The sequence below is a fragment of the Tauraco erythrolophus genome, chromosome 2, assembly GCF_009769465.1.
Source record: "Tauraco erythrolophus isolate bTauEry1 chromosome 2, bTauEry1.pri, whole genome shotgun sequence".
NCBI classification, from domain to species: Eukaryota; Metazoa; Chordata; class Aves; order Musophagiformes; family Musophagidae; genus Tauraco; species Tauraco erythrolophus.
Window position 1 is genome coordinate 17,570,139 of NC_141466.1, and position 18,469 is coordinate 17,588,607.

The following is an 18,469-nucleotide window of genomic DNA, read 5'->3' on the forward strand; positions in this document are numbered from 1 at the left end:
CCAGGAAAACCCACCAGTGACACTCACCCTAGGCTAAGGTAAAAGCACAATCACAAACACATTTTAACTCCTGTTAAATTTTGAAACTTTTAAAAACATGTCCTAACATGCCAGGTGCAGACGGGACACAAATATATTTTAACACGTTTGCTGGCAAATGCACTAAAATGCAACACACCCTGTCAACACTGAGAATTTGAAAACATGTTAATTAAAAGTTTTCACTGACACTTTTTTTTTTTTTTTAATACACCTTTATCCTCGTCCAGACAAGCCTTTAAAGAAAGTGAATCTAAGAGTGGTTTTGGGAGCTGGAATCCAGTGTTTACAGAACTCCTGAAACAGCGTGTGTTTTCTGGTGTTCCCGTTGTGCCTCTCCCCTGGGCTATCCGAGCTCTGAGGAGGTGCTGGGAAGCTTTCTTGTGTTCTGGGGTGCACAGAGACCTTTACTCTGTGCAGGGAGGGCAGCAAGCAAAACAAAAAATGATAAAGTTTACACCGAGAGATAATGTTCCCTATACACCAATCTACTTCGAAGCCCTTTCTTCTCCTGTCCTTGTCATTATGGCAAAACAGTGTAACATATGCATAGAAATAAAACATCTTGCTTTCCCAGGAACTGTCAGACTGGGACAGTGAGAGAATTTTATTCTTGTTTTAATCTGTGTATACTCTCTGATAATGAGAGAACAGGACAGTATGATCTGAAAAATGGTAAAAATTTCAAGTTCTGAAACTAAACTCAGGTTTGTGAAATAGTTGCATCTTTTCCTGTTTCTGAGAAATGAGTATTTCATGATGTCCTAACCAGTGCTGAGGTTTCCTACTGACCCATCACTCCAGTTTCTTCAAGCTTTACTCCAGTTTGAAGCAATGCTATCGAAAGCTTTTAACCTTTATGTCACTCGCAACCATTACAAGCCCTTTACTAATATTTGCCAAGCTTTTATTAACTAAATACATTCAACAATGTTTGTTAAATAGGATCCAGACTGTTTGAATGTCCGGTGTGCTTGGAAACTGAAAACTTAACAGAGCTTATACATTTTAAAAGTATCATACAGTTTGTCTTTCTCACGTCTAGTAAAAAAATCTGTCAACCAACCAGATAATCAGTCTTCAGTAATGAGGCTGGTTACTCCCAGGGAAAAAAAAAAAAAGACTCACAAACTAAAATCAAGAATAAGAAAACCTGACAACAAACCCAACCCAAAACAAACAACAATTCCTTAGATCATACAAAAGAAAAAGCACTCCAGTAAAGCTCAAGCCTGTCCCTCAAGAGCAATCACAGCAAGAAACAACTAACAGGGAAGGTGTGAACATATAACTAAATGGCTGGACCCTGCTCCATGCTGATTCTGCTTTAAAGAACTGCATTTTGGCAGCAAAGAAAGGGCATTGGGGCTCCATAGCATTAAGCAGTGCATGGACAAAAAATATATGGAGATAGTAGCCCTGCAGTAGGGAGCTGTAAACATTTTCCATGTGTCAGTTCTAAGGAATAAATACTGCTCTGATTGTAGCTGCCCAACAGTTTTACCCGGGCTAAGTCAATGCAGGGGCAGTCCTGTGCTCCCGTCGTCCCTGTGCTCTGGCCCTGCAGCTCCACTCCCTCCATTGTGCATGCCCTGGCTTTCCTCTGACCTCCTGATAAGCTGTTTTAGAGAGTTGAACCAGCAGAAAACTATTCTTTCTCTCTTCTCCCCCCTCTCCTTTTTTTTTGAGGGGGAAGGGTAGTTTCCTGCTGGTTTAGCTTCTGTAACTCTTGGTGTGGCCAGACAAGCAGCAGTGATGACAAGCAGGTGATAACCTGGTTCGGCGTAAAGTTAAGCTCTAGTTCCACCGGCATGTGCTTCAGCAGCACCACTGCCTCACACAATCCTTCTCCTTTGCGACTTCTCCTCATTTCCCTTTTCACCCTCCCCCTTCAATTCTGCTGTGAGGACTGATCTGAGTAAAAAACACTCAATAACCAGATATTTTGTTAGAATGGCATTGGCAGGTGATGCCTCACGAAGTCTTTTTGAGAGACCACATGAACTTGTTAGATAATGACAAGTGCTTTGTGTCGTGTAGCTACAGTGTTTTGGAAGAACAAGCCAGCCTGGCTTTTATGAATTTCAGCTAGACTGGAGAAGAACTGAAATACAAATGGAACCGTGCACGATTATGCTGAAAAGTGTCACAAGGTGTGAAATGAAACTTATGGTCCCAGCTAAACAGAAAGCCATCTAAAACAGGAAGCATTTGCGCTTGCCTCAGAGACTGGGATTCCCGATACTTAGTTGTTGTGAATTGAAACTATTTTAGGGCTAAATTAAGCAGGAGGAGAGCTTGGGGTTGTGGAACTAATAATCCCCCATGTCAAGTGCCTCGTCTCTCCGTAGGGCCTTGGGCTGTAGGGAGAAAGCCAAGTGCCAAAGCCTGTGATTTGCCCGGCTGGCAGGTAGAGGCTGGTACCCTGAGTCTGGTTTTATGATTCTCTGTGCCTGAACAAATATATTGTAGCCACCAGGTGCAAAAGGCCGAGACAGTACAGGTTGTTGTTGTTATTATTATTACTTTTGTAATAGACTTAGCTCAGGAAGACTGTTCGCTTCAGGTAGCTGGAAGAAACACTGTGTAGTGCATCCCAGTCAGTTTGGTAGAAATGCGTGTGGCCTGGACTGTCTGGTGTCCTAGTAGGGCACAGATCTGATATTAGTGGTTGTATAGTCCCTGGCTACACAGAAAGCCATCTAAAACAGGAAAGAGGAAGCTTTTGCGCTTGTCTCAGAGACCTGGATTCCTTATATTTAGTAGTAGGGAAGCATATCCCTTCACTCGGAGCTGGTGCTCTGACCTCTTTCTTGCCGTGAGGTGCTTTAGCCCCTTTGAAAGCTTAAGAGGCAGTCCTCTTTCATCTAGCAGCTCAATGGTGGGACTCAGGAAACATGGGTTTAATTCCCACCTAAGAAAATCTGAATCCCTTCATTTACCTCCCCCTGCTTTTCCCATGAAGTTCTAGGGTGAGGGAGCATGAGTACAAATGTTTCGATTTTCTCTTACTGAAGTTGCTCAACAAATGAATTAAGAGTAGCTCTCTGGCATGGAGAATTACGTAGTAATTGCTCGAAAAAAAAAAGAGCACGATTCTGCAGTCTAATTGCTTAGCATGGTTGCCTGGGAGCACGAGATAGCTTGCCTTGGGTCCTTGCTCCACTGAAAATGCTACTATTTCCCAGTTTGTAGCTTTTGGAGCAAACAAGGGCTGGCACCTAGAGCCCAATGTTAGCAATCTGACCCACTGACTATCATACACTGTCGTGATCCCTTTTTATCTCATTCTCTAACCCTCAAATAATCAGTTCTTTGCAAAGTGGAACAAACTAAGCAGAGAGATGATATGCCCCGGCACCATTGTGCTTTCAGTTAGGCAGGTCAGCTGCACAGCTTACACTAAGGGTAAGAAAGGATTGCATGCCATGGCCCCTTCCCTACTATGTGACAGGATTTCCTTCACATGCAAGGTAGGTCGATGCCCATGTAAGTATCGATTGCTCTGGACATCACACATGCAGAGACCTCCTCTGCATCTCTCCAGGGAGGGCCATTGGGCAGCTGCTTCTGAAATGCTATGAAGACAGGACGACTGAGGTGGGACTCAGTCCACTGGATGGACACCTCTGGTGGCACCTCTAGCCTCTTCTCTCTCCTGGCATTTTCAAAAGCAGTGACAGATCACACCTTTGAGCTAGAGTTCATGGGTCCAGTCTGATGAATTCAGCAACTGAGTGATGATTTTAAATTCTCAGTTTGGGTCTGGACAACCAAAAGACACATATGTCCTTTTGTAGATCTAGCTGCAGTTTTCAGCCCCTCAAGAGAGACACAGGTTCATTGATGCTTCATGTTAGATATTTCCTTTTTTTATTTTTTTTCCATTGACATAATGGAAGAATTAATGAGACTTCAGAATCATAGAATCAGAATCATAGAATGGTTAGGGTTGGAAGGGACCTTAAAGATCATCTAGTTCCAACCCCCCTGCCATGGGCAGAGAAATCCTCCACTACACCAGGTGTAGTGCCCACCATAATTTTATTTTGGTTTTCATTATCTCTAAACATTTTCATATTAGAAAGTGTTTATTCTATGTTTATTATGTCTTTTAGCACCTTGCTTTTCATAGTGACCTCATGCAAGAGGAAGAATTTCATATCCAGTTCTGCAAACCCCTAGAAGATTCCACCTTACTTATGCAGTGAGTCCAGCTGTCATTAGAAGTATGGATATGCAGGACAAGAGCCACCAGTTTAAGTTTAGTAGGTATTAGAAATCACTGTCTCCAAGTTGAGGGGATTGATCTAACCCCTTAGTGCAGAAATGGGTAATGAAAGTCCTTTTTTTTTTAACAGTGGCTTTAAAATTTTGCCGTATTAATGTTCCTGCACCCACATACTGGTTTCCAAACACACAGTGACTGGGACAACTGAGGTCATTTCTGTAGCCAATATTGTGAGAAACCACAGCTATGAGGCTCAAAGGCTGCAGGCCAGTAAATTAGGGGTTGTTAAAGCAAAAGCGTTACCAATTACAAGTTCAGCTATTTGGTTTAGAATGGCACACGTGCGTAACGCAAGAGACAGGAGGGGTTATTGGCGAAATAACTAGTTTAAGATGGGGATGTTTGTTTCCATATTTCTGCCTTGTGGCAGGCTGCTTATGTGATTGGGGAAAATCTCAGTAGGTATTTCTGTCCTGCAGACTGGGGCACTGGGTTGGAGAACCAGCTCTACTACATCTTGTTGCGGATATTGGAAGCAGACAAGGAGATAAGCACAGGTGAACTGACTCCACATCTCAGTGAAAAAAATTTTTCTGCCTTGAACTCTTCCTGTGTCTGTGTCTGTGTCTATCAAGCCACTGTCAAGCAAAGGCAGCAGGAGGGCCACATGGATAAACACAAAGTTCCTGACTGAACTCCTACATAAAAAGGAAGCACACAAGACAGAAGCAGGTGACCCAGGAGCAATATAGAGACACTGTCTGAGTGTGCAGAGACGGGGTTAGGAAAGCCAAAGCCCACCTGGAGCTGAATCTGGAGAGGGACGAGAAAGGCTTCTATTTGTACACCAGCAGCAAGAGGAAGACTAGGGAAAATGTGGGCCCTCTGATGAATGGGACAAGGGCCCGAATGACAAAGGATACAGAAAAGGACAAAGTACTGAATGCCTTCTTCACCTCAGTCTTCTCTGGTAAGACTAGCTTTCAGGAAGACCAGGCCCCTGAGACCACAGGGAAAGTCTGGGGCAAGGAAGACTTACTCTTGGTGGACAGGGACCAGGTTGAGAAGAACATTTAAACAAACTCAATGTATACAAACCCATGAGATCTGTTGGGATGTGCCCACACGAGTTGAGGCAGCTGCCTGATATCACTGCAAGGATACTCTTGGCTGTCTTTGAAAGATGTGGTGATCGGGGCAGGATCCCGAGGACTGGAAAGAAACAAATGTCACTACTAGCACCGAGAAGGGCAAGAAGGATCTGGGGAACTGTAGGCCAGACAGCATCCCTTCAGTTGCCGGAGAGAGACTGTGGAGTCTTCATCCTTGGAGACCTTAAAAAAACACCTGGTCACAGTCCTGGGCAACTGGCTCTAGATGACACTGATTGAGCACGGGACTAGATGATCCCCACAGGGGCTTTCCCACCTCAGCCAGGCTGTGATTATATGTGATTTGGTGTGTGCTACTGCCTATAGTGCTGCCTCGCTATGCCTATACTCACTTCAGTTTCTAGATGTTGCATTTCTGTGGCCTGGTGTCTCAGTCAAATTGTTTATGAAACATGGATATTAATATGTCCTCTTATGTGCCTTGGAAGAATAAATACACCAAGGATTGTGAAGTGCTTTTAGTAAATGGGGCATACAAATGCCATCTGTACACATTTATAGGAAAGAGAAACTTTACAATCTTTTTTTCCCCAGTACAGTACAAATTACATTAAAGTGCAAACAATATCTGTAATAATGCTCTTGAAACTAGGCCCTAGGAAGCTGAGAAAATCACAGGTTTAATGTGAACCCCTGCCTTTGTAAGTTCCCATGCCTTCTATGATACTGTGTTAGAGTCTATTCAGAGCATATGAAGTTGTGTCATAGTAATTTTTGTTTATTCCCTTTAAATTATACTTTCTCACACTTCAGTAAGGTCTCCCATTTCCCCCCATGCAGCTATAAAAGGCTGGCTTCAGTCTGTTTAGGCTCAAGCCACTCACGCGGTCTTTTATTGACAAAAGCAGATGGCGATTTCCCCTGCGATCTGTTTCCTTTTCCCTGGCTGGCATGTGGAACACGGGGAGCATACTGGAGGACACGCCGTCATACCACGCCAGCCTAAGCTCGCTCCCCTCGTGCGGGAGAGCTCAGGACCTGCCCGCCCATGAGGACTCTGAATTACTGGAAACTATTTCACATTTGGCTTACAGCTATTTTGACAATCTTCAGCTGTATCCTTTATTTCTTCCTTCTTAGCATGGAAATGTCCTTTTTATAGCAGCTATTCTTACAGAATTTATAGTTCTCTTTTCTTAAAGCTTCTCATTCCTGCTTCCTCATTTTTATTTAAGTCAGTCCCTTTTCATCTCCTGACATACCACACTATGCAAAACACATACAGTCAAGCGGTGAAATCTTGTGTCTTCCTCAAATTATCTCATGATGCTGGCCTCAATTATCCAGTTTTTAATCTTTAAAGTGACAATTACGTCCTTTTTGCCATACTGCCTCACGCTTACGAGGAGCTCTGCAAAATGAATTATTATCTTCCTTTGTACGCTTCCTTAAAATCCTCCTTTGCTATTACATCTACCAGTGCAGAACAATGACCGGTTACTCCATTGATTTCAATTGTTTTACCCAGGATTTATTGATATTTATTTGGACTCTGATATCTCTGTAGGATCAGGACTATCTTTGTGTGCTGATGTTGCCTTATCAGTTAGCACAACGACAGAAAAAGTGTAAATTTAAGCCTCTGAGGTGCTTTACTCTTGGCAATCCCCTTTTTGCATCTTTCTCAGCATTGCTAGGGAGGATATGCTGCTCACTCTGTGTGTGGGCATAAAGCCTCTAAAGAGCTTTGGAGCAACAACTGATTTGACACAGCACGTGCAAGGAACAATTTGTCTTCCATTCTTAGACCCCTATACATCATGGGCACTTTAATTTCTTATTCTTTACTTTTGTCAGGATTTTTAGATTGCTTTTCATATGGCTATGTTCAGCACTATTTCTTTCAGAACTACTCTCATTTAAATTTTTCATTCATGCACAAAGAAAAATTTCTAGACTGGACTAATAGAGCATCTGATTCATTTAAATGCTTATAGGCATTCACGTTACTGAAAAATACTGAAATGTTTTTATTTAAACATTAATTTTATGAAACATTTATAATCATGGGAACTTTTTGTATTCTTAAGCGTTATGAAGTTTGTACATACACGAACATTTGAGATACAGTCATGGGTGGTCTGGAAAACTGTGAGCAGCAAGCATAAAGCACCTCCACTCTAGCAAGGGCAGGGAAATTTCAAGCCTAAAAAGACATAAAAGCCACAATTATCGCTGGATGTGCAGTTGGATTTTCAGTGCCCAGAGAAAACAGGTAACATCATGCTTGTTGAGATCCCCTTCCAGACATTGCACATTTGCCAACAAAGTGAAATTCAGTTCTTCTACAGGCTACAACTTCTGTGGCAGTGACAAACAGAAACTCATGTTCAGACATATTCTAAATGGAGCTGCACCTGAGTTAAGCAGGCAAATTGAGAGTATTCAGTCTGCAAAGTTCTTTCTTTATGGAAAATACAATTTGAGTCTTCACTGATATTGATACTAAAAATGTCTCAAGGTGTAAATAATACATTTATTGTACAGTACTATGAAACTTTTCGAGTAAGGGATCAGTGGGCTTCTTGGGAGATTCGGATAAGGACAGTTTCTGTCTTCTTTATGAGCTCATTACTCCCCAGATAGAGCAGAGACCAGTCCCTGAAAGGCTTTCATATCTCACCTCTCACATGTCACACCTCGTATGAAACCTCTTTATAGAGGGTAGGACACAGGGGGACTCCTTCCCTCCTCTCCTCAGGGTGCAGGACCCTCTTTCCACCACAAACCCTTTCTCTTCTTCTATTCCCCCGACTCTCTTCTTGGGACCTGCAGGTCCACAAGTGACCCTACACATGCAGAAGCTCTATGCTGCTTTGGCACTTGCTGGAGGAGAAAGAGGAACATGGCTGACAGGGGTGAAGAATGAGCCAGGAGCTGAGGTGGGTTTAGCTGGACCTGGCCAGTGGAGCAGAGGGACAGGGCACTCTTTTCCCAGACACTCAGCTCTGCGGTAGTGTCAGCAAGCTGTAATCTCATTGTCCTTTGGTAACGTCATCAGCAAGCACAGCTCTCCTGCTCCTCACTGTGCTGCTCATAGTCCCTGGGAAAGGGGCTTTCTTTGTTCTGTACCATCAGGTTGTGCTTTAAAGAAGATAATTGTATCTTGAAAAGTCATTGTGTATGATTAGAAGAAGCCAGGCTGTCTGAAAGGTTTCAGAGGGGTGGTTTTGGCACCACAGCACCTGAGACTGGGAAATGATTGTGTTATCTGACTGTGTCTCCTCAGAGATACAAACTGCATCCAGCTACCAGGCCAACAAAGGGGTGAAAAGAGGAGGAAGGCTGATCACACATTTCTTCAAGCTGTGGGTTCTCTTTATCTTTTTCTGCTGAGACAAGGCAGAAAACACAGCTTAAATTTGCCTGGAAGTTGATAAAGGATGGTGGTACAAGGCTGCGGTCTCCAACTCATCACTACGATGGGAGAAGTGCTCGGGACAGGACACTTCTCTCATTCTGTCAGAAATGCACATCTCAGGGGTAGGTTAGGTCCCCCCTGAGGTGTTTCTAGCAGTGCTGTTCCAAAAGTTTGGTGAAGGGGACTCCAGCTCACTGCCCCGGTGAGCCGCCCTGTGCCCATGGATGGGAGAGCAGAGGCTGGCAAGTACATTATTAGTGGAGCGCAAGGTCCCTGGGCCCCAGAAGAAAAAGTGAGCCTCTCACAAGCTGCATCTTTGGATATATCATAATGCTTCCCTTCTGATGCCTCAAAACGAAGTCCAGGGCAAATCACCCTGCTTCTTTCTCTTCCTCAAACCTTCATGGGTGGCTCCATAAAGATATCATTGAGTTTGACAAGGGAATGAAAAAATGTGGTGGTTTTATTTTTGTATCTATATTTATTTTCTTTTTGGTTTGAGTTACTTGGAAATCTCTTTATATAAAAACACTTTGCTACGTCATTTGTTTCATTGGGCAAAACTCATATCCAGCTCCACAAAAATGCTGTACAAATGTTATACTCTCACAGTTGTACTTGAGCAGTTGTCAGACTCTTCAGAAAAGGAAACAGAATATAAACTGATAGAAGCATTCAGACCCGGTGTTTCTTAATTTTGCTTTTAGCAACTGGTGATAGATTTTGGGTTCAATTAGATGTGGAGGAAGTCTTCCAAACACAACATTTTCCCCTTAAATTTTGTACTTCAAAACCCAAATCTGTATCTGTCTATAAGTACATCTTCACACAAATATATCTGTTATGCATTCACTCACTAATCCATTTATCATACACAACCCTTTACAAGTAGCACAAACTTGCTGCAGTTAAACAGAGACAAGAGCAACTCAAGTTTGGGTTTAAATTCTGCTTTACTCGGCATGTGTGTTTAGATATGTCAGCTGTAGGTGAGATTTCTGAAAGGTGTCCTTGGTAAAATCAGTACGTATTCTAAGTTACTTTTACACTTCATTAATGAAGACATGGATTGGTATTTACTAGATCTTAACCACTGAAGCAGCAGATGTATAGGACTGGGAGAAAATGTGAAAGGTAAAGTGTTACACTGCTGAAATCACCACTGTATTTGCATATTTCTGAAACAGAAGATCAAGCCAGCTCTGGTTTCCAGAGAAGTTATTGAAAACCTCATTGATGGCTGCAGTTGATGTTGCACTATGCTTTTATTAGCTCTATTAATGATGTTAGGCAGACACATACTGTTCTCTTTCAAGCAGCTTTCACAGGATTAGTATCTGAAGTGCTTTGTTTTCTGACTAATTTTAGTGATAGTTGGTAACAAAGAATACACTGCAGAAATTTGCTTTTTTGAGAACTGTTTTGTAACCAGGCCCAACAGCCCTGTGGAAGATCTACCATCCCTCCTCTGTAAGTCTTCCTACCTTGTTAATAATAATAATAATAATAATAATAATAATAATAATAATAATAATAATAGAAGCAGGGCCAACAAAGTAAAGCTTTTGAGGGTGGTAGTCAAACACTGAGCAGCAGGTGGCTCCCCCCGAGCCCAAGGCTTACAGTTAGGCAAGACAAACACAGGAATGGGGAAGAGGGCATGGCAGCACAAGCAGAAATGGCCGCAAAAGCGTTCCCCTTTTCAGGGAGCGGGAAAGGAGTGGCTTGTCAGGGATGAGAACGCCCCAGGGGAATGGAGAAGCCTTGGGGGGCAGGCTAGGAGGAGGCAGGGAGAGGAAGAGGTGCTGTGTGAAGCTGGTGTGAAGATCAACCACGGCCAGAGCACAGAGCAAAGTCAGGTCAACCAGGATCGATCGGCACGGAGCCAAAAAAGACTTCAGGAAAACCTCCGGAGGTGCAAATGTCCAGCACTTCCCGCTTCGGCTCCCATTATTCCTGTTAGGTGTCAGCTGTCTTCTTTCTGTGCAGTCCTTCCCCAAAGCCATATGGAAGTAGGATTAAGGTGGGTGGAAAACACCACCTTTCTCCTCATAACCTCAAAGCTGGGGGATCTTCTCTGCACGGCTCGGGGGCTGGCGTTACTGGCACCATCTGTTAACCACTCCTCTTCTGTGCTACGGCCATGGTGGTGCTTGGCGGCCTCAGACAAGATGCAGACAAGGTCCACTGTCTGCAAAGGCAGTCAAAGGCAGCTGGGAGAGCTTGCCGTATCATACTGATGGACGGGACAAAGAAAACGTCCTCACTTTCTTCTTGTGCACAGGGAACAAACAGGTTAAATGGTTTTCCTGAGGTCACACAAAATGTCAGCAGAGCGAGGAGAACAAAGCTTACTTTTCCTGACCCCAGCACTACGCTTCAAGTCTAAAATCCCCGCAGGTCTGGTACAGGCAGACGGGAAGGTAAGGAAAGAGGAAAGAAGATTCTTGAAGACAGGGCATACTGGCTCATGACCGCTCATATGGAGCGCCTCAGTCGAAGCTAAGCCTTTACACAGCAGCACTGCCAACGGCGTGGAATTCACATCTGAAATGAAAATAATGGCAGAAGTGTAGTCTGGGACTGTATTTTATGTTCTGTTTTTAGGGACTGTATCACTGTATCTGAGCACCTTATGATCATCAGCAGATTTTATCCTTACAAAATCATAGTGAGGAAGAAGTTTTATCCTCATCTGGGAAGGCAGAATTTAGGCAGACGACTGATGAAATATGTTGTCTTGGAATCCCTAGGAAGATTGAGGCTGGGTTCAGCTGTAGAGCAAAAGCTTCATAATTTTCACTCTATATTCCTAAATCCCTTAAATCACCTTTTCTAAATTGGATTTTTATGAATCTGAAGTCTACTGCATAGTCTGGGTTTATATTGCTCTCTGAGAGAAATGTGTGGCTCCTGCTCTCTTGCTGGGTCTTGATTGGGGAGTTTATTGGGAGCCTTTTCAATAGAATTACGAGGCAAAACGTGGGCCTGCTGCAGAGTTAAGGAGGCTGAGGATGGTGAAATTGAAGGAGCAATTTCGTTTGCTCACCAACCTAAGGACTATTTGGCCATATGAGTACCCTTGGGAAATGGTTTCATAGTTTCATAGATTTCTAGGTTCATAGAATCATAGAATCATAGAATGGTTAGGGCTGGAAGGGACCTTCAAAGGTCATCTAGTCCAACCCCCCTGCAAGGAACAGGGATATCTCCAACTAGATCAGGTTGCTCAGGGCCTTGTCCAACCTGGCCTTGAACGTCTCCAGGGATGGAGCATCCACCACCTCTCTGGGCAACCTGTTCCAGTGTTCTACCACTCTCATAGTAAAAAAATTTTTTCCTAATATCCAACCTGAACCTACCTCCCTCTATTTTAAAACCATTACCCCTTGTCCTATCACAGCTGGCCCTCCTGAACAGCCTCTCCCCATCTTTCCTGTAGGCCCCCTTGAGGTACTGGAAGACTGCTATAAGGTCACCCCGGAGCCTCCTCTTCTCCAGGCTGAAGAGCCCCAACTCTTTCAGCCTGTCCTCATAGGAAAGGTGCTCCAGGCCTCTTATCATCTTCGTGGCCCTCCTCTGGACCCTCTCCAACTGGTCCATGTCCTTCTTATGTTGGGGACTCCAGAACTGGACGCAGTACTCCAAGTGAGGTCTCACGAGGGCAGAGTAGAGGGGGAGAATCACCTCCCTCGACCTGCTGGCCACGCTCCTCTTGATGCAGCCCAGGACGCGGTTGGCCTTCTGGGCCGCAAGAGCACATTGCCGGCTCATATTGAGCTTCTCGTCCACCAGTACTCCCAAGTCCTTCTCCTCAGGGCTGCTCTCGATCCAATCACCACCCAGTCTGTATTTATGCCTGGGATTGCCACGACCCAGATGTAGGACCTTGCATTTGGCCTGGTTAAACTTCATGAGGTTGGTACAGGCCCACCTCTCCAGCCTGTCGAGGTCCCTCTGGATGGCATCCCTCCCTTCCAGCGTGTCGATGGCACCACACAGCTTGGTGTCGTCGGCGAACTTGCTGAGGGTGCACTCAGTGATTGTTATCACTCTTGAGATCTTTTTATTATTGCCTTTTCCTCTCATATGGACTCATAGAAGAGCTACTCAGTTTGCCCCTTGCCCGTCGTCTCACCCCTGCCTCAAGAACAAAGCAAATCACTCCATACGGGTCCTGCTGCTTATGAACACAGCTTTCCTGAGGCCTCAATCAGCATGACGCTTCAAGGCTTAGATCTGCATTTCCCAAGTCAGAGCTCAGAACTCCAGACAGAGTCTAGGTGATTACTAATGCATCCATTAACCCGAAAGAAATTCACATATATTCTATATCTATTCTTGTACCTGGTTTACAACTGGTGGATCTGTAAGCGAGTCTGCAGCTGATACTTGTTTGGACACTGCAGGCTTAGATGCTAGAAGAAATCTGTGACGATCTGGAAAACAGCAGGATATTATATGGACATTAAATAGGCTGGTTATTTGTATTTCCTTTTTAACACTTTGAGCTTTGTGTATAGATCTGAACTTCAACCATCAATTGCTTGATGATCATGTGGCCAAGTATACATTGTGTTTATTGCCACATTGAAAGGAGCCGCCCATCATGCTAAACAGTGCAAATTCTATCTGCCTTATCACTGTGGGATCATGTTGTGTCCTGTTAGCTGGTATCACAACAGAGGCTTTGTTAGTGTAATGCTAGACTTGAGTGTTCAACATAATGAATACTCTCTTACAGCTAGTTTACACAAGGATTGTTGCCATTTTTCACAATGAGTTTTTTTAAACATATGTCTGTATATAAACAGTCAACATAACCTAGAAGTACTTGAAACTTCCATCTGGATGGTGTATTTGATTCTCATATCCAGGATTTTTTTCTAAGACACTCTATTAAAAAAGTGTTCTCTTGTTTTTTTCTTGTTTTATTTTTTTTTCCCCCTCTAATTAGAGGAGCATGTTTCTATACTAGATAATTTAATTTTAATCTGCTTAGTGCTTAAGTCTTCTAGATGTTGTAACTTTTTAATTTTTATTTTCACCTAGTTTGTCAGTCTGTAAAGAGCCTACCAAATTGTCAGTTACATTTCTCTGATTCTCTGTTCCATAAAGTACTACCCACCATGTTATACTATTTTGATTTTTTTTTTTTCTTTTGTCATTAGCCTGTGTGATTCCTGGCAAGAGAATAAACATGGTAGGTTCTCAGATATTTGATTCCATCATCAGAGGAGAAAGGCTTTGGCATTAGTTTCTTTTCAGGGTCACAGAGCCATGTATAGAAATGAGAGCATCTAATCACAGCTATCTTCTCCTCTCAGAACAGTGGCTACCTTCAAATAGCATCTATTCACAACCTTTTCTGCCATTATATCTGGTGTAGCACACTCAAGCATAATCAACGTTGTTACCACAGAAAGGAATACATAATAATATATTTATGCCTCTACACTCAAGAATATGAATATATAGAGGGAAAAGGCATAAAGAGGTCATGCCAGTGCTTGAATATACCACCTGCAAAGCAAATGAGCTAGGGAGAGTCAGTGTCTACACTCAGCGTCTAGACTCAGTTTTGAGTCTCTAGTTGAGACAGTCTCTAGCTGTGACAGAGTCTCTAGCTCACAGAAGCTGCTTTACAGATTAGGGAATTGTCTTCAATTAGGCCGTTGTTTTCAGCACTGACTATCTAACCCTGCTAACCTTCGGGTTAGATAACACTGCAGTAGAATGGTGAGCCTGTATAAGCCTTGTCTGACCTTCATCTTCTACCTCTTTGTGCCCAGTGGAGCTAAAATACAGCTGTGAAGAGTCCCATGGAAGACTGATACATCCAAGACGAACAAGAAATACAAAGCACCAGTCCTTATCAATATATGGAGTATAATCCCGCAGCATAGCTGTCATTAGCAGCTACTACACTCGAACAGAGATGATTCAAGACTTTGGCAAGAATTATTTTTCATTTGAAAATGAAAGTTTGATACCAAAATTTTTCCCATGAACATACTGGTTTTCATTTCAGATGGAGAAACTTTCCCGTTCAAGATGAAATTTATGACCGGAATGAAAGTGAGAGAAAGAAGGTGAGGATGGAAATTTATATTGTTTGAAATGACTCTGTGATACCAACTAAGACAGATATTTTTGTCAGGGGAGAACCTCACCCTCTGTAGCCTGCAGCATCATAACTTAGATACTTATCTCAGCACTGGAAGATTAGATTTCAGCATACCAATCTATTGTGGAGAGCTGCCTTCTTTCTCACAGTCTTTCCTTTTGTAAATATCCCACTCAATAATTAATTCTGTATTTATAGGTAGAAAAAGACAAATAATTGAAATCTCAAAAACGTTAACAGTTAAAACTTTTATCAGTCTGAATAGGAACAATAATTCAATGCCCAGTTTTTACTGAAAATATGCAAAAAAAAAATCCAGGTAGCTATCATTAGTGCACTGTGAATGGTCAGCATTTGTCTCAATTCAAGGTGCACTAATAACCTTCTAAAACCATCCTTTCCATTATATAGGCTGTTCCTCTATATGCTGTTCTCCATCTGTTTTCTTAACATTTTCTCATGAGTTTTTTACTGTTGCTGTTACTAGTTCATGTCTCCTGCTGGTACTCATGTTAGGAGGCAGGCATTATCAAGCAGGTCTGCTGAGAGAAGATGAGGTGGACAGGGGACTGTAGTCTGGTAGGAAAAGCCTTGAGGAAATTGATAAATAACTCACTGCTTTTTCATCAGATCTTCACTGTTAGCCTAGAGATCAAGTGGGATTTTAATATCTGATTGCACTGCCAGAAATGAAACCAGTTCCACACAGCCCAGCCTATCATCATTGTATCTTTCAGAAGATCCATTCTAAAAGACAACACTCAACTATCATGTGGGTTTTCTTATCCCTTATTTTCCCTAAGGGGTAAGCATACTTTGGAGTGCAACAGACATGCCCAAGATCGAATGAGTAAAATGAATGCTTTCTGGGCAGTGAATTTTTACCATGCTAGAAAACCACTTTCCTGAACGAAAAAGTTTGACTAAAGCTCCTAATCATAAAGCAGGAACAGCATCATCATGAAAAGATAAGTGAAAATATTGATAACTGACTGTAGTCTTCCCTTATTTGTTCTCTTGCTAAAGCTGAACTAGTAGCCACCATGGAGTTCTCCTCTTGCCAAAAAAAGTCTGGCAAAGATGAAACTTCAGATACACTTGAAGAGATCGGGAGGGGCTACTGAATATGACTGTGCGTGGAGATGTTTGAGGGAATGTGTGACCGTGTAGGAAAAAAAAAAAAAAAAAAGTGCAAGAATGCTCTCGAGCCCCTGGCAGCCAAAAAGACAGGAAATGTTTATTCACATATGGATCTTTGTATTTAAAAAAGAATAAAATGTTGCCCTCTTAAGATGACAGCTTAGAGATAAACTACAATAGGAGTTGTGATGTGATTTAAGAAGAGTGCATATCTCTGAGGATAATAAAGAACTGATTCACTTAAACATTGTGCAAGCTTTAAAATCAGTGTCTGCTCTGGACAGCATCCTAGGAAGTTATCCAGAAAGTTATCAGGGAGAAGTGGCTGAAATGTCTGGGAGCTTTTATTCCTATTTGAAAAAGTTGCTCTGAAAGGGTTTGCACAAAAAGTACTGGCAGAAAAATGTTGTAGTTAAAAAAAACATTTAAAAATCACATAATTAAGAAAGAATCACAGGCATCCCTGCTTGAAATGATAGGATATGGGCCTGCAACCGAGCTGCTAGTGAGGTGTCATTGTCCATAGCACTCTGAGACCTACCTGCAATACCTGCTCCAGGGGGTATACTTGGTGGGATTATTTTACAGTCCCTCTAAGGGGTTAAAAAGAAATCTAAATGTCAGAAGAGGGAGCTCAGATGCAGTTGAAATGACAGTGGTAAAGATTAATATTCAACCTCTGCCCTTGACAAGTCTCTAAGGCTTGGCAGTTTCTCACTAGAAGTCTATAAAATGCTTAGGCATGATTGCTACACTTTGGGAAGAGCCAAATTCCTGAATTCTCTGAAGGGAACAAAAATAAAGAAATTATGTTCATCATATATATACTTCACTCCCATGAGAAGGTTACTGAGTTGTTTGTATATTTTATATCCATTTGTATCACTTCCTACACCTGGCAATAAAACCCTCACCAAAACTTTGGCAAACAACTAAGAAAATGTTCTGCCAGACACCATTAATACAGATCAATCTGGTTTCCTTTGCATGAACCAGAAGATTACTTTCCTGAGGCAGATCGCAAACAATTTTTTCCTCAAAGGCTTACTTTTTCAATCCTACTGCATGCCAACAAATCTAGGATAATTCATAGATTCGTGGAAGTTAAGGCCAGAAGGGATGGTTAGATCATCTACTCTGACCTCCTGTACATGTCAGAGCAGTACATTTCACCGTTACCCTTGTACTGTGCTCATTAACTGGTGTTTGGCAAAAGTATTTTCTCAGAAAGTTATTCAGTCTCGATTTGGAGACATCAAGGAAAGAAAATCCACTGCTCCCTTGGCAGTTTCCCCCCACCCCATTAATTAATTGCTCTCACAGTGATAAAAAAAAAAAAAAGGACTTTTCTTTCCACGTTGAATTTGTTTGGCTTCAGGTCTTCAGGTTTTAGCCACTGATTCTTGGTACACTTCTCTCTACTAGATTAAAGATCTTCTGTGTATTATCTCCCTATGAAGAAACTTACTCTCTTTACCTCTCAATCTTTGATAAACTAAATAGATTGGATTTCTGAAGTTTCTCACCGAAAAACACTTTTTACAGCCCTCAGACAAATTTTGTAGTTATTTTCAGTATCTTCTCCAATTTTAACATTGTCTGTGGACCTCAAATAAACTGTGGCTCTCATGAAGACTGGATACAGAGGTAAAACCCATTTCCCTGGTCTTATTCACAGTCCTTCTTTTGATAAAAGGTAGGATAGCTTTATTCAGAGTACTTTCTGACATCATCACAGTGCAGATCAATGGCCATGGGGTGGGCTCGATTCATAGATTCATAGATTTCTAGGTTGGAAAAGACCTTAGAGATCATCGAGTCCAACCATCCCTAATCCCCATTAAACCATATCCTCAAGTAGATCATCCACCCTATTCTTAAACACATCCAGGGATGGGGACTCAACCACCTCCCTGGGCAGCCTATTCCAGTGGCTGACAACCCTTTCAGAGAAGAAATACTTCCTAACATCCAACCTGAATCTCCCCTGACTAAGCTTATGCCCATTTCCTCTTGTTCTATCACCCATCACTAATGTAAAGAGCCCTTCCCCTAACTCCCCACCATCTTTTCTCAAGTATTTATAGGCCGTAATCAGGTCTCCCCTCAGCCTCCTCTTCTCCAGGCTAAACAGCCCCAACTCCCTCAGCCTCTCTTCATAAGTTTTATTTTCCAGCCCCTTGACCAGTTTAGTTGCCCTTCTTTGGACTTGCTCCAGGAGCTCAATATCTCTCTTAAAGTGAGGGGCCCAAAACTGGACACAATATTCCAGGTGCGGCCTCACCAGTGCCGAGTACAGGGGCAGGATCACTTCCCTGTTCCTGCTGGTCACACTATTCTTGATACACGCCAGTATCCCATTGGCCTTTTTGGCCACCTGGGCACACTGCTGGCTCATA